Source organism: Furipterus horrens, unplaced genomic scaffold (genome assembly GCF_987537825.1).
Source record: "Furipterus horrens unplaced genomic scaffold, mFurHor1.1.pri manual_scaffold_3, whole genome shotgun sequence".
NCBI classification, from domain to species: Eukaryota; Metazoa; Chordata; class Mammalia; order Chiroptera; family Furipteridae; genus Furipterus; species Furipterus horrens.
The window spans coordinates 50343851-50360704 of NW_028327173.1; positions in this window are offsets into that span (position 1 = coordinate 50343851).

Consider the following 16854-nt stretch of genomic DNA (forward strand, 5'->3'; position numbering starts at 1 on the left):
TTTAAAATCTGACTATATAATTTTATAGATAAGGACATTCATGCCCAGAAAAGCTAAATAAGTTGCCTAAGGTAATACCAATTAGTGATAAATCCAATTCTAGAAATATATTTATTCCACATAACAAGTATGAGATTGACTTACTGTTTGATTAATATGACAGTATCAATTAAATCAAATTGGGGAATTGTGATTTGTTGAGTGCCTATCACGTGTTGGATATTGCACTAATATTTCCCTAAAACCTACAAGAGACTTGCCTTTAAACATTGGCTCATGAGTTCTAGCTTGTGTGCTCTTTTATCTGCACTTGCACTATGACTGATTATTTTAACAATACTCTCATTCTGATAAGAAGGTTCTATTCAAACTTTAGCCCTACATTGCTGTAGTTCAGCTTTCTCTAACACGCAGAAGATTTTTACAAAATTTTTGAATTATACAAACATGTATATGATATAGGAGCTATACAAATATAATTTCTTTTTAGAAATTTAAACTGAAACTGTCACTCACTTCTCTTGCTTTCATATACTTACTCCACAAATATATGTTAGGAATGCACATGACATAGGTCAGCCGCATGAATAGCACACCTGTCCAGTAGGGTCTTACCCGCAAACTGTGGAATGAGCGTGTAAAAAGTTTGTCATTTAATTATAGTAGTGTCATTAAATAGATAAGGACAAAGAAGTTATAGAAAAACACAAAAACATAAGAACTGATCATTCCACATGGTGGAGTTCAGGAAATTCTCACGAGTGGGAGTATTTGAACTGAACTAAAAGTACAGGAAGGGAAAAAAGTATTTTTGCATAGCTATAGATGTTGATGTAGAACATTATGAAATTTTGTGTTACTTGGTAATGCATCAAACTTCCCTAAGATCTCTCATTATGGTCAGTATCAGTATTTATTTATTAAGCAATTATTACATATTTTACCTGAAGGTCCAGGCAATATGGAGCAAACAATATTGATTTGAATCCTGCCTCAAAGATAATGTATCTATATAATTTAGCATTCAAAGATAAGGTGTCTATATAATTTAGCATTCAAATAAGTACATATGAGATTGCAAAGGAATACTATTAATAATTACAGTGTGGCAACAGATGTGGATCAAGACTGTGCTGAGCTAACTGGAATTTATGTCACCACATACAAAGAAAAATATTGGTTTGCAATGTGGCCATATAGCAGGGTTCGTCTCCCTGTCTGAAGTGTCATAGAAGCTGCATAAATGAAATTTCCCATAGAATCGGGGCCGGCTTCATCAATGTGCGATCTGTGCAGTTGCACAGACTCCTGCACCTAGAAGACTCTGTAGTTGGTATAAAGATCTGTGGTCGCTGTCTTGAGATTATGAACAGCCTTTTAACAAGGAACGCTGCATTTCATTCTGCCCTGTGCTCTACATATACAACACTACATAGAAAATATAATTTAGTCTAATTTAGCAAAAAGATCATCAGAATGCCAGAAGATTCAGGAACCATATGCTATAAGACTGTCTGAAGGACCGAGAAATAGCTGGATAAAAAGTGCCCGAGGATGAATTAATAACTGCTTGAAGACAGTGATAATTCGAATGGTCCATATGAGAGGCAGGACTTCCAGTGCAGTTCTAGAAGGTGGGAGAAGATAAATTCTTGGAAAAACTGAGAAAAGGTAAAATTTTACTCCAGTGAAAATTCCATGAAAAAATTCCATTGTCACAGGTACTAAAGCTGAGTCTTGGTGACCATTAGGTTATTACTATTGCAAACAGGTTTTTACATTTGTTAAGAAAAGAAAGAATGAAATGATGACAATGATCCCAACCAACCTAGGACTGAATATTTATGACATATATTGGAATTTTCTTGTCAAAAAGGCCCATATTCAGGAATTCTAGAAAGTGAAACAGGGAACGTGAAACAATGTACTGTCTGTATACATTTTTGAGCAGAGAAAATGAAGAGGAGTTGTAGAAAATGGATAGTGTGCTCAATTAAATTTTCTCAGTGACCTTAGTTGTGTTTATGACTCTTGAGGCATGACTTTAAATTTAATAAATGATAATAACTCAATATTCAACAAGTCTAAGTTGTTTGAACTTCATAAAGAACTTGTGAGTTAAAACTTGTTATGTCATTTTATAGAAAAAGAAACTGAAGCTGAAAGAGTTGACTTTTTTTTTTCACATAACCATCTAACAGATTACTTAACTAGTTTATTAATTCATGGAAGAACTTTTATTGCATACCTACTACATTCAGGCACTGTGTTATATGCCTAATAAGAGCAAGACAGCATGGAATTCACACTGTAACAGACTAGACAGGATATAGTAAACTTTTTGCTGTGTTACATTCTAAAGGAAGTTCTCAAGCAAATTTTCTCTGTGGCAAGCAATTGTTATTTTCTGTAATTCTGATTGGAACTGTACCCTGTCTATTTAGCCTTTATTTCAAGTCTATATGAGCCTCATTCTGTGATAATCAGGAAGTGAATGAGATATATGTACTGTCTTTCTAAACGTGTAGCAGAGATAGACCTGGTTAAACACCTGACTACAGATATAAAGCAGAATAAAATGAGTAGTAAATAAATTTTAAAATATCAGAGAGCAGGAAAAGAGGGAGAGTTAAAAGTGACTGGGTTATCAGAAAGGTTTCAGAGAGAAGGTTAGCTGAGAACCATGATGTTTGGGTAAAAGTTAGAATTATGAGAACATATTTCGAAAGAGGACAGATTATGATGTATCAACTCACATACCCACAGCACTGAACACAGTAACTAGTACATATCCAGTTAACAAATAGTATGTGTTTATTAGGTTAATGAATACAAAATTATCTCATTTCATACAAATTACAAAATACTGTTATTTATTAATTTGTATTTAATGTTGAACAAGAAGAAGGATCAAAATCACAGTGTAGTGAATACTGATGAACATTTAGGTATAAGGCTGGTAAGTATGAACGGTCAGTGGTATGACTGGGCTTATGGACAAGTGCTTATGGAAGAGAGAGTAAATGATATTTAGAAATACAAGTAGAAATCAATTTGTGGAAAAGCTTATTTTTTTAGATGATGGTTAAATTAAACTCAGTAGAAAATGGCAAGACCTTTAGCACCCAGTACCAATCAAAATGTCTTAAGCAATAGTACATAATATGTATTAAAATGTAAAAAAAATTAAAATGTAAAATAATAAATGAGGAAAAGAGTGACATTTATCAGGTTATTCAACAAATATTATTGAATGCTTTCCTGTGCTAAGTACCATGCTATTGTATAAGCATAAGATAGATGTGACTTTTATCCTCATAAACCACATCAGCTAATGTGACAATATACACAAATGTCAGCAAGCCATGAGCATGTTACATGAGATGAGAACTGTGATGGCGAGAAAAGAGAAAGTCCTTTGGAACACATTATGAAGATTTCCTAACCCCACTTGTCTGGATTTTCAGATTTATTTTATTTTTGATTTTTCAGGAGAGAATGGTTAATAAAGGACAATTAACAGGGGAAAAATGTGACATATATATTAAGTCATGGAATATGAGCAGAATTGGGAAGAAAAGCATATGGAAAGGTTTAAAAGATAGAAAAAATCTGTAAATATTGAAACAAGACAATAGAAAAAACTAATGTTAGAGATAGAGAAAGGAAAGGGATAAAAGATAAAATTGGGAAACTAAGGAGCTGAATGCCAGAATGCCAGTGAGGTGAGTGGAGCAGTAGCTTACAGGAGAGGTAACTAGGGCAGTGGCAATGAGACTGGAAAAGGGGGATGACTTTGTAACTTCCATGTACTCAATGTTCAGTAAAGAATGCAGGACAATAAGATTGTGATTGCTTATATGGGGTAAAGAAGAAAGAGAAAAGAAGATGAACTCAGGTTTCCAGATTGAGGGATTAAATTGATGTTGACAATATAATTTGAGATTGGAAATATGGTTACTGAACAGATTTTAAGATTAAATTAGTAAATTTAATTTTGTACATAACTTGGTTAAAAATTCTGCCTGCCATCCATTTGGGGTTGCCTAGCAGAGTATAAATATATCTGGAGCTCAAACATAATAGTGTTAAAGAGAAGACTCTTTTACATCACCCCATCATACAGCATTTCCTTTTCAAGGAAAACACATGGAATTAAAAATGGTCACTATTTGTTATTATTCATAAGTAACTGATTGCCCTTTCCAGAAAGGTAGGCTGCTTCTCTACATTAAGAGATAAAACAATATCTGCTAATTGCCTGCCATGCTTGTTTTGCTTATCTTTTTATATTTGTGCTTGAACTAACAACCTGTAGGAAAATACCGTATGTTCCTTTGACTATTGAATAAAGCAAAACAAATTATGCTTGGATGTTTTTAAATTTCCGCGCAGGGAGGATAATGAAAGGAATCGGCACAACTCCTTGTCCCCTGATGTAAGAGTTGCCCATAGTAGCTTGCCCGTAGACTACTAGCAAGGCTCCTTCTACATGCACTCTTTCACTAAGCTAGCCCTGCCAGGACACTGTAGACCACTGACAAATCCCGCCTTCAACGAAGACCTGAATGCAGTATTTCTTGGAATTTGTTTAATGGAGCATTAAGAGAAAGTAAAAACATTTCACTGGGTTTGGCCTTTTGATATCCTGAAATATCTTTCTAATCACAACCAGAGAAATCAAAGTATAGTTTAGCCCAGAGAGGGAGGCAGCCATTATTTTAGGACTGTTAGAACATTTATAAAGGCAGATATGGTATTTGAGCCTGAACATTATCTAGACAAATACAACACTGAGTCCATGGGAACGAATAAAAGGAAAGAGACAAAGACAGAGAAAGGGGAAGAGGAGGAAGAGGGGAGGATTAAAAAAAAAATGGGGTGTGGGGAGAGAAAAGAGAAAAGGCAATGAACAGTCAATACTGAATAATCTGAAGAAACTGAATTTTAGGAGTACAAAAGAGAAAAGTGAAACAAAGAACTGTTGAAAGGATGAAAAGAGGTCCTGACCTCCAGGAGTTCTGTGGTAATTTTGAGTGAACCACTTTTACAAACATTCCCAACTTGGATGTGGAAAGGAAATCACTACATTTAAAGCCAATACTTATAATAGTAGTGATATATGTGAGACAAGATAGAGTGGATAGAGAAATGAAATACAGACATTTAAGAAAATATCAGATTTTTACAATGTCATAGTATGTTGCTCTTAGCCCAATTTCTGTGCTTAGCCTTAACTGTTGTGATAAGGTCTGATGGAATGACAAAATTAGCCTCTTGTGAAAAGTTTATTTCTCACAAATTCCATTCCTCATTATTTTGAGTAGAGAACAGAAATCAAATGTATACATTCAGTACATTTCAGTCATTCAGATTAATTCTTTTAATACCGATATATTGGCCAGATAGATCACACTTACGTTCAATCATTTTTCAAGTCCAGTTAGTCCTTAATCCTAATTACGCCTGACCTGATTTAAAGTGAATAGAAATTCATTTTCAACTAAGAAAACAGGAACCACACAGCTTTTGTTATTTGTTAGAACAAGCTTGTTAAATAGCAAGCATCTGCTCTCCATTCCAATAATTATTTGTAGGTTTGAAGGGTCTAGATTAAAGTTGTCAGATTTCACTTTGTTGGATAATGAAGTCAGAAAAATGAGTTAATAACAACAGCTCAAATCTGTTGTGTGTTGCATTTTGCTAGTGTATCCATTAGCTTATTTGATTCTGATAATGCTGGGAGGTAAATAATGTTTGACTCTTCATCTGTATGATGAGGATAAGAATTATATACTACTCATAACGTTGTGGTGAGGATTAAATGGGTTAATAGATGCAGGGAGCTTAAAATTGTGCCAGGCACATTGCAAATATTCAATAAATGTTAGCTGTTTCTGTTGATCCTGTTATTATGATTATTAAGTTCAGCGTACTTTGTACAACCTACCCTGACTGGTTTGGCTCAGTGGATTGAGCATCGGCCTGCGAGCTAAGTGTCGCTGGTTCGATCTTCCAGTCAGGGCACATCAGAGAAGGAAAACTCTGACTCCAAAAAACCTCCGCTGCCTTGCGGCATACCTCTTCAGGGGAAAGGCTAAGGGAGTAAACCCTGACAGAAAATCCGGAGCCGGAGTCCCTAAGGCGGTTTGATGTTGTAGTCAACACCGGCAACTCCTGCGGCGCACCTGAAGCCAAGCTGTATTGACTCCGTCTTTCCCTTGGGCCCTTCAGCTGCGAAGAGAGGGGGGGGTCTGCTGCATGGGCAACAGCAGACCCTCCATATCACCCTGCCCAGGCTCTGTAGCTTCAGCTTCACTGGAGAGGACACTCCAGCATCATCGCAAGATGTCGATTCAACACAGGAGGAGACAGATACCGTGTCACTCCCGAGTCGGACTGCACAGCCATTCTCGGCGGTGCAGATAGACTCTTAAGAAGCTACACCATCGTCTCTCGAGACGGACGGCTGCCGCCGCCGACGACTTTGTACAACCTGTATCACACTGAATGGAGAGAGGAAGACATGATGAGAGATGCAGGTGGGCAGGGAGGTAAATGAAAAGAGGAAGAAGGGAGTAATACCAGACATACAGTCGAGAGGATCATAACCTTGCCTATTGGAAAGGCTATTCAGGGTATAGCCATTTCATTAAGTAGAGTAGAAAGAAGCAGATAGGTTAAGCTGGTATTGATTCACATTGTAAATATCCATTCTCTTGCAGTCAGTAAAGGGAGATCATTTAGATTAGAAGGAAGTATGAAGAGATAGGGCAATTCAGGGATTAAATTGAAGGACTAAGAACTACTGACCATCTTTATGACCCTGTGGACTTGTAATTAATCTATGAAGAGATGAGCCACTTTCTCTACAAAGGGAAGTGAAATAATAGTTTCTGTTATTTATCTCGCAATGAGGCCATCAAAGTAAAGTCAGAAAGGCATTCACATAGGATTAAAAAAATAATGAAGAATCTCAAAAAATTGAACTCTGCAGTTGTTTTATTTATTGTTTATTTTGTTTTATTTAGCCTTGGTCCATGTCCTCATCATGCCTCATCTGGATGATTTGATAACATCTCACTTTCTAGTTCCTCCTCCCCACAACCCATGTGCCATGATATGTAACAGGCACACATCTGATCAAGTTTATTCAATAATGAAATAAATAATCAAGTCAATTACTATAGCATGATTTTCACAGTCTTATAACAGTGGGAAAGTGTAATGGTGGGAAATTGTAATGCACTCCAGCATTTTTTTTTTTTTTGATACTGTTTCTGTAAGTGCTGATTCTGACTAATATGTAGCTTGTAGATGAACCACATGTTTGTATAAGAATCCTAGGAACTAACTTCAAAAGATATAGACCTCCACCTTCAGACATCCCAGCTCCTGGAGATTTGGTGGCCTTCAACGATGAAACCAGGATGACATGAAGCCAGGATGACTAAACCAGGGTGATGCACACTGGAGCATCACTTGTCTTATCAGAATGGACAGCATTTGTCTGCACATAGAAAACTTTGCCACCCTCTCCCTTGATCTCAGTTCTGTTCCCAATGAGAAGTAGAGATGGGCTTTGTGACATGAGTCCCCCATCTTCCCAGGAGATGAGCTTTGTGACATGAGTCCCCCATCTTCCCAGGAGATGGGCTTTGAGACATGAGTGCCCCATCTCCCAGATGGCTGATATCTAATAAACCGCTTTTCTTTACATCAGCACCCACCTCTCCAGTACTGGCTTTCATAGCGGCATGCAGCCAGACCTGCATTCAGTTGTAGTCTAAGACCAGAAAATTTATTAAAGCTTATTCATTTTGTCCTCACCTTTACAGAGCATTATCCTTTAAACTTTTGTCTTTACAGAGGTCACACTGACCTATTTCCCATTGCTGTTCTACCTTCATTTGTGGTTTGACCTTGAAAAAATTGCTTCATATTTTCCAGCCATGTTGTCCTGACTTTAGCAGTTCTAACAGGGATGATTATGAATCCCAGGAAACATTTGTCAATCTCTGGAGACATTTTTTATTTTTACAACTGAGGGGAGAGGTGCTGTTGGCATCTAGTATGTAGAAGCAATGGGTACTGCTAAACATCATACAATGCACAGGACAGCCCCCCACCAAAAAGAATGATCCATTCTCAAGTGTCAATAGTGTTGAGGTTGAGAAGCTCTGTGGTATGCAGATCATACACCTACTGACTAATTTGACTGTGACAGTTAAAATGTAAGTGCTATATAGTGCCTGGCATTCATAAACACTCAATAAATGTTCATTTTTATTGCCTGTCCAATCTTATTTCTTGCCTTTTCTGATTCCTATATTTATTTTTTAACAAAACTGCCTTAAATGCTTACTATGTGCCAACTCGTCGGCAGCCGTCCGTCTCGAGAGACGATGGTGTAGCTTCTTAAGAGTCTATCTGCACCGCCGAGAATGGCTGCGCAGTCCGACTCGGGAGTGACACGCTATCTGTCTCCTCCCGTGTTGAATCGACATCTTGCGATGACGCTGGAGTGTCCTCTCCAGTGAAACTGAATGTGCCAACTACTTTAAAAATATTAATTGATTTAATCCTCAAACTAGTCCTGTGAGGTAAATTCATGCCCATTTTACAGATGAGGAAACTTACACAAAGGGAGATTGAATATCTTGTCCAAAGTTTACACAGACTGTAAGTGGCAGGTGTGGCATTTGCACACTGGCATCCTGACGTCAGAGTTTGTGTTCTAAGTGATGTCTTGTGCTGTTTCCCTATCTCTGCTGTCCTACTTACCAGTCACTTCAGATGTCTGTTTAGTTTCATGATGTTGCACGTATTTCTATACCACTAAACAATGAATGCTAAGTTTTTCAAGGACAGGAAATCACTGTTCTTCTTAGAATGCCCTCTTAACTAGCACAGTGCTCAGCATGAAGGAGACTGTATATGAATAAGTGAGCCAGTCCATCGTGTATCAGCCAGAATTCTCTGGTGCAGTTTTCCTTTCAGTCTCTAGTACAGGATCAGGGAAACATTGCTTTTCCTTAGAGCAGAAGAGTCCACTGATTCTTACAAGGGCTTTGTCTTCGTCTTTGACCATGGCTTCTTTAGCCTGGGCTCCAGACACCTAAACTAACCAAAACTGACCCTAAGTGGTTTCATAGGTACTTAGCCTGGATGAAAATGTTTTTCAAAAACAGACACAATTATATCGCCAGTATTTGGGAGCTACCCAGGCCTACCTGAGGCATATTCTTAGCATGCATCAAATGAACAAGCATATTTATTATCTTTAGAGTAAGTAGGTAGGAAAATTATTAAAACCTTCCTATCTATTTTTAGTGACATAATTCTAACACATGAAAAAAAAATGACTTCCTCTTTATATGAATAACATTTCAATGTGAATATTATTTTAAAGCCCAGTACTTGGATTCAGAAGCCTAAGGTTTAAGTCCTGGCTCTGCTACTTCCAAACTGTGTGACCTTGGCCATGCCAATTAACCACTCTGTGTTTCTGTTTCTTCAATCTGGAAGAAAGAACATTGATATAAACACAAGTGCCTACATACATACACGCCATGCGTGACTATTGCAAGGACCAACCAAGATGAAGTATATGAAAGTACCTAGAAAAGTTTTATTAAAATGTATAAATTTAGCTAATATTAGGAAAGTTATAATCACCCTTGCAATTCTCTGAAAGAGAATAGGCTACAGGAATTATTTAGGAGTGTTCACAAAACATATCTATAATAGCTTAAAAAATTGACTAAAAAAATTAGATGGAGCTGATGACAGCTGCTAGAATGCTAAAAGTCTCACATTTGAGAAAAGCACAGTTTTTATTTAATCTTTTCATTTTTATTTAGCTTCGCGGAGCCTTAATTTTAAGAGTAACTCATCAATATGCTCAGTCCTATTCTCTTCATCCAATTGCCCTCTCTTTCACCCTCATGACACATAGTGGACATCCTATAGTTAGGAAATTCCACCACCCATTCTGTATGCATGCGGGGTCTTATCCTCAGCTACCCCTCACTACTGAATCTGTGGTGCTGCTGGATACAGACTTTCAGTTTTGTAAAACATTTTCTTATGGTCTTTGCATAATTATAACCTGTTCTTTATGAAGACTATCTTCTTAGCCAACATTTAATCAAGCTCATCTGAGCCATTTTTTGACATGACCCTGTCCTTGGTCCTTGTCCATAAGAGAAAGAATCTTGCTACGTCAGTTTAATGAGAATCCCTTATCCTATATATCTGATCATCTGTAATATCTCATTAAATTCCTTATTCCCCACCCTCCCTCAGGTGATATCTGATCACCCTGGCCTGCCTTCAGCAAGGATCCTATCTAGTGTGTTCAACCAGAATCCTCTTACTCCTGAGAGTTTCTTTTAGCCATGTTTTTATCCATGGACCCTTATGCTTCTGCATGACTATAATTTCTCACTTTTCCTTGTATTTAGAGTTGAGTGCAGTCTCTGTCCTCTACTGCAAACCTCCATTGCAGTAGTCCCTTGAATGAAGTCTTCATTACCATTCTTACCAAGGGTCTTTAATAAGAATAATTTTTTTCTGCAACATTTTTTGAATGAATCTGATTCCCTGAATCACCTCTTTTTAACAGTAATTCTCATTCATGGTCATGGTTATGCTGCCTCATGCCACCCTTAAAGAAATACTCCCCACCTCTAGGTTCAGCTCGGCTCTCAGAATGTGCAGGCTTATGCCAACCCCCGGATTAGGCATCCAACATATTGCACTCTTCCTACAGTTGTAATTCTGAGCACATGTGCTTCATTATTGTGCATGAAGGGAAGTTTGCCAAGCTTGGTAGTACATGTGGAATTCTCGAAGTATGTATACTTATGTAAGAAAAGTCATGTAACTGTGTGGCAATCTGAAGATCATATTATAAAATTCATTTACTGAGAATTTCTGCCATGACTCTTATTTTTCCTTCTGACCAAATGGATAACTAAATGCATGACTCCTACTTCCATCCTACAAGAATTTTTAAAATACAATAAGTACTGGTTGAAGCCAAAGCAGCTCGTGTGGCAGATGTTTTGCAAATACAGTGTTTTCAGACTGAAATTTCTAAAGTCCATTGCCATTCTTTGGCATCATTTGCTAATATACCTCACTAAGGATATTTGCAGAGGAGCTGCACAAATTCTAGCTGCAATTCAGTCCCCAGTCTCAGCCCTCTAGGTATGGTTGCTGGAAAAATGAAACAGCCAAGCTAATTGATGGAGCCATTAGGACCCCATCGGGCAGGGTCATGAATGAAATGATTTTACCCCTGTTAGCCTTCTTAGCTAATTGACTTGTATTTTTAAAAGTCATTCTAATTCAAATTCAATTCTTGAGCTCTCATTCCTTAAGTTTTTCTAATTTGTAGCAAAATGAGCCAAGAGAGTTTCATCAAAGATCAATTTTCAGACTCATGGAGGGTGAGCCATTTCAAAGAGGTCTATGCAGAGTAAGGTTTTACTATTCCCAATGAATCGGAGTGGAAGTATGAATTTTAGGCAATTTTGAAAGAAATTAAAATAAATATCTTTTTAAGAGTACAGTGATTTGAACTTTGTGGTGACAGCTTATTGTCCAATGGAGATACCTGCTGTCGCAAAGGAGACTGATTTGCAAGCAGGAGCACCAATTTGCATACAATCCTTTATAGTACTCTTTTAGCAGATTAAAAAATTCCCCTCCGAACCTTGTTAACCCAATATAAGTTAAGGGAAACTATGTATGTGTTAAAAAACAAAAACAAAAGAAAAAAAATCTCAGCATTTCAAATCTTAAACTCTAAAAATGCACAAATTCAGTTCTCTTGTATTATCTTGCATAATACTGTGCTAAGAGAACTGGATTAGAAGAAAGCTTTGAGTTCTCTTCTCAGCTTCAAATATTGTTCCCAAGTCAACTGTTTCATTAATTTATTCATTCAATAACATTTATTCAGTGTTAGTTCCGTGGGTGTACTGCTTTAGACATTAGCAATATAATGGTTGTGGATCTTAGTATGTGGCTGGGAGAGACAGAACAACAACAGAAAGCAAACATATAAAGATATATGATTTCACACAGTGGTTAGTTTATGTAATAAAAGAAGCAGTGCAAAAAGATAGAATGTGAGATGTGGGGATATGGGAAATCAGAATTTAACTTGATACAGAGTAATTAGAAAAAGTTCTTCTATTAGGTAACATTTGAGATGAGTTTTGAATATGAGAAAAATTCTATAAGCCTTAGTCTTCTTACCTGAAAAATGAGCACAATGGTATTATATGTTCCATAAAGTTGTTAAAAATATGAATATATTTCACTGAAGATACCAATTGAATGATAGCACATTGTAAATACCCAATGAGTGAAAATTGTTACTCTTATTATGTTAGGCAATACAATGAGGACAAGTGTGGATATATGTAAATAATAATACAAATAAATGTTCTCTGGAGAGAATGAACTTACATGGTATTACTGTTGAAAATACACAATTAATTTAAAAAACTAAGTAAGTAAAATGATTATAACAGAGCAAGGAAAAAATAAAAATTTTAAAGTTATATCATCATCTATCACAGTTCTTTTTCCACTTATAATCATGTTAGATCAAAATAATGCTGCTTATTTATATAATACTTTTCATCTGAACACCTTAGCATGCTTGGGTTATATCTGGGGATAAAAGCTATTAATCTCTGTTGATGTTTGACCAAAACAAGTTTTGTCAGTTATAATACTACAAGGTAGAATCAGAATCACAGGTCAACTAGAGCCTTGCATCTCATGCAGAACATGATTTTCTACCTCTATTGGAACTCCAACAGCAGCAAGAGGTTGTAGAATGTGCATTTGTTTGAGAGTCACAGATCTCTGAGTAGCAATCATTTCTTGACACTGTGTGTAACTTTTAAGAGGATACTTAACATCTTGAATGCTTAGTTTTCTTATCTGTAAATGGAAAATAGCAGTTCCTAATCACAGGCTGCTTTTGATATTTAAATGGCATAATATATACAAAAATCAACTAGCATCATGTTGGTTATAGAGTGATGAACAGAACAAAAAGGGTGTCTCTCTCTCATTGAACTTAATCTAATGGGAAAAACAGATATGAACAAATATGATAACAGAGATGCCATGAAAAATAAAATAATATAAAAATGATGGAATAATAATGAAAATATAAAGATGCCAAGGACTGTATGTATGTATGTATTTATTTTGTAGCAGTGGCTGTTTTGGAAATAAATTTGAAAAGGGCAGAAGTCATACTTCCTTAAGTTACTTGGTACGTATCATACCTAAAATTTTGACTAGACAAAGGCAATTGATTATTATAGTTGTATAGGTAAGGACACAAGGAAATTATAGCTCTAGGGAAATAAAAAGATAATTAAGACGGCATGTCTGCTTCATTCTTCGGAGGCTAAAATCTGGTGGGAGATACAAAGGAAGAAATACTATTGGCCAATGGATACCTCTATCTGGAAAAATCACCCTCTTAAATAGCTTTCAGAGGAAAGGACAAAGATAGGGGGATGTGAGGGAAAAAGGAGAAACATGACTTGCCAGTAGATCAGCCCATTCAACTTTGTCAACCAAAGAGGTTACTATTTTGTCAGAACCACATTCTACTTGAGAGCCACAAGAACAAGGTAGAATGCTACAACTGAATTGAAAGAGTCCCCCAAAAGTTCACTTTATCTCAAAGGGAGATGAAAAAAAAAAAAAAGAGAGAGAGAGAGAGAGAGAGAGAGAGAGAGAGAGAGAGAGAGAGAGAGATCTGTGCTGACCCTCTGAATTCAGAGAGCCCATATTTCAGAAGTTCATATTTATTATAAACAATTTACAAAGTACTCCAATTTAGTTGATAAGTTCAGACAGGACTGAATGAACTTACATAATTGCTAGGTTAAGTCTCAGAAGTTTCTACTGTTAGCTACCGCTCTGTTATTTTTTCTCTTGGTTATCTACCCACTTGAAGAATAAAGGTCATGGACCACCCAAAACCAAAAGTAAGGCATCAGGTCCTTTTTGTATAAGAATGATACAAAAATTTTATTTATATTACTTCAACAAATGCATGAAAAAGAGTAAAAGAGACAATAAGGTCCCAGACCATTTTACGTCTTTCATATACATACTAGGAGCTTAAAGATCATTATTCAATAATTGACCTATTTCATGAGACTATTTGTCAAAAGGGTTTGTTTATACACTCTCTAGCAGCCTGCTTATTATCCGTCCACTACAATTCTGAAAATCAATAAGAAGTGGCAGCCAGCTAGGAATGTGAGTGTTTCTGGGTTGTTTTTAATTTAATTTTATTTTTAATTTTTGCACTACGGTTTTCACAAATACACATAAATTACATTTCCTTCAAGTAAATGAACTAGCTTCTGCCAATCAAATATCTTCTTTGGTTTCTTCTGCAAACCCAAGCTACTTGTCTTACTGGAACTGATAATTTCCTTGCAACATGATACAAAAAAAACAAAAAAAACAAAATACATTTTGTCAAAGAACAAAACCAGGGAAACAAAACAGTGTATATAGCAAATGATTCATTAACACTATATTCTTATCCTTATGATAGAAAGCTATGTAAAGACTTTTCAACTAACCTTATTATTTTAATAAAATAAAGAGTCAGGCAGACATGTGAAACAGGAGTCCTGAAATCCTTTTGAATATCGATGCCACTCATATATTATCAAATGACATGTTTTCTATTTTTTGAGGATGGATGAGATTGAGAAAAGTGGAGTGACATAGTGAATTCACACATTAGCTCAAGGCCAGAGAAATCAGCGATACTGTCCACCAGCAGTATGCCCTGTTCTTGTGAACACCCAAAATTCAGAGTTATCAAAAATTTCCCAAATATATCAAGGTAAGAAGAAAGTCACTTAAACTATAATAGCAATAATAATATTTTTAAAGGCTAAAGAAAAGTTCTCACAGTCTCAGAAAATTGCTTAGAGAATCTTAAAGATACATAAGAATATAAGGAGCATAATTAGCTTAAAGAACATAACGGCATAGCATTAGCAGTATTTGCCACTTCTGATTTGTAGAGCAAAGGAGAGGACCTCCTGCTGCTGGCATCTTTGTGTTCCTTACACTTCCTATGGCAGAGCTGCGGTATCACCCAAGCCCACCTCTAGATATCATGAGTACCGAAGTCAAATACATTTGGACAATTGTGGATGACTATCCCAGAACCTTAAAGATACTTAGGGAATCTGGCAGAAATTCCTGAAATAAATGACATTTAAGTTATAAATTGGAAGGGCTATAAAATTATAACAATAATATCAAAAGAATAAGCCTCCCTCTGATCACAGCATGATAAAATTTAAACACAGAATATTTCAAAGGAGCCACATTCTCTGGTTTGGCATAATTTACACAAAGTACATGTTAGCAACTCATGTTTTTATCCACATCAAACAATTATATAGTGTACTAATTACTGATAATCTAATAACTTCAAAGAATGAAAAGACAATGTCTACTAGTATTTTTCTATTTTCTCGTTCTTCCTTTTTGGAAAATCTTTTTCTGTTAAAACATATAAATTAATATCCCCTAAGAAAGCTGCATTTGGAAATATGGAACATGTATGGAGGCAGGATGACACAGTAGTTAAGTGTCAGGCTTTGTAGCAAGTCAGCCTGAGTTGTACTCTCAGCTGCAGCAATTCCTAGTTCTGTGTTATGTCACAGTCATATATTGTCTGTGTTGAATGCAATTGATTTGATTCCACCTCCTTCTAGGATGCATTTTTTTACTGCAGAGGCTAGAAAGCTGAAAACTACATTTCTCAGATTTCCTTGCAGCCAGGATCTGGAATCAAATTAGATTCACCAATTAGATGCACACACTGATTTTTGAAAGGTAGAGGAGAGATTATGTAGACTATATTCTCATTATACTTAGCTTTTATTTTTGTTTGTTTGCTTTTTGCTGGCAAAAAATATTATGGAAATTAGGGTTTTTTTCTCCAGCAGTGCACTAGTGTCTAGCTTTCTATGTATCATGATGGCTTCAAACATGTCCATGTCCTTTCTTCTCGTTCCATACTTTGCTGCTAGAGCTGCGTGTTCTCACATTCAGTATCTCAGCAGAGATTCCTGATGCCCCACCCCTTTCCCCAGGAAAGCAGTCCTGTCCTGTGTGTTTGTCCTGCATGTCTGTTGGACGTTGTTCCTGGAAGCTCGCTCTAGAACCCAGTACTCCTACTCTTCTGTGATTTTTATCAACACCTAAGACCATGTGTTATTTCTATTTCTGCTTAAACTACTTTAAGCCTTAGTGTCCTTATCTGTAAATTGGGTGTTTACTTACTAAGGGTGTTGTGAGAATGAAGTCAGATGACTTATGTAAATACTTAACCCGATGCTAGACACACAGTAAGCATGTACTAGATATTATTATTTTAAATATCAGTTTTCATGCTGCTCTAACCACAGAGGCACTCTTTAAACCTTGGACACTCATTCAATGATGGTAATAGAAACAATTGAGAAAAAGCAATTGAATAGAAACAATTGAGAAATTGAGATAAGAGTAAATACTTCTAGGATTTCCTGATTGTATCAATAGGGAGGCTGTCTGGCCATGAAGAGAAAGATAGGTTGGGAGAGTTATCTGGAAAGAAAGGTTCCGAGAAAAAAAGAGGAAATGTGTCTCTGGCCAGTAAAGAAAACTTCTGAAAGATGATAAAAGAAAAAGAGAGCAAATGAAAGTGAATGGGGTAGAGGGATCTTTTCAGACTACTCTACCCAGTGCTGATGTTACAAAGCAGCATGTAAAATTTTTGACACTAGGTAG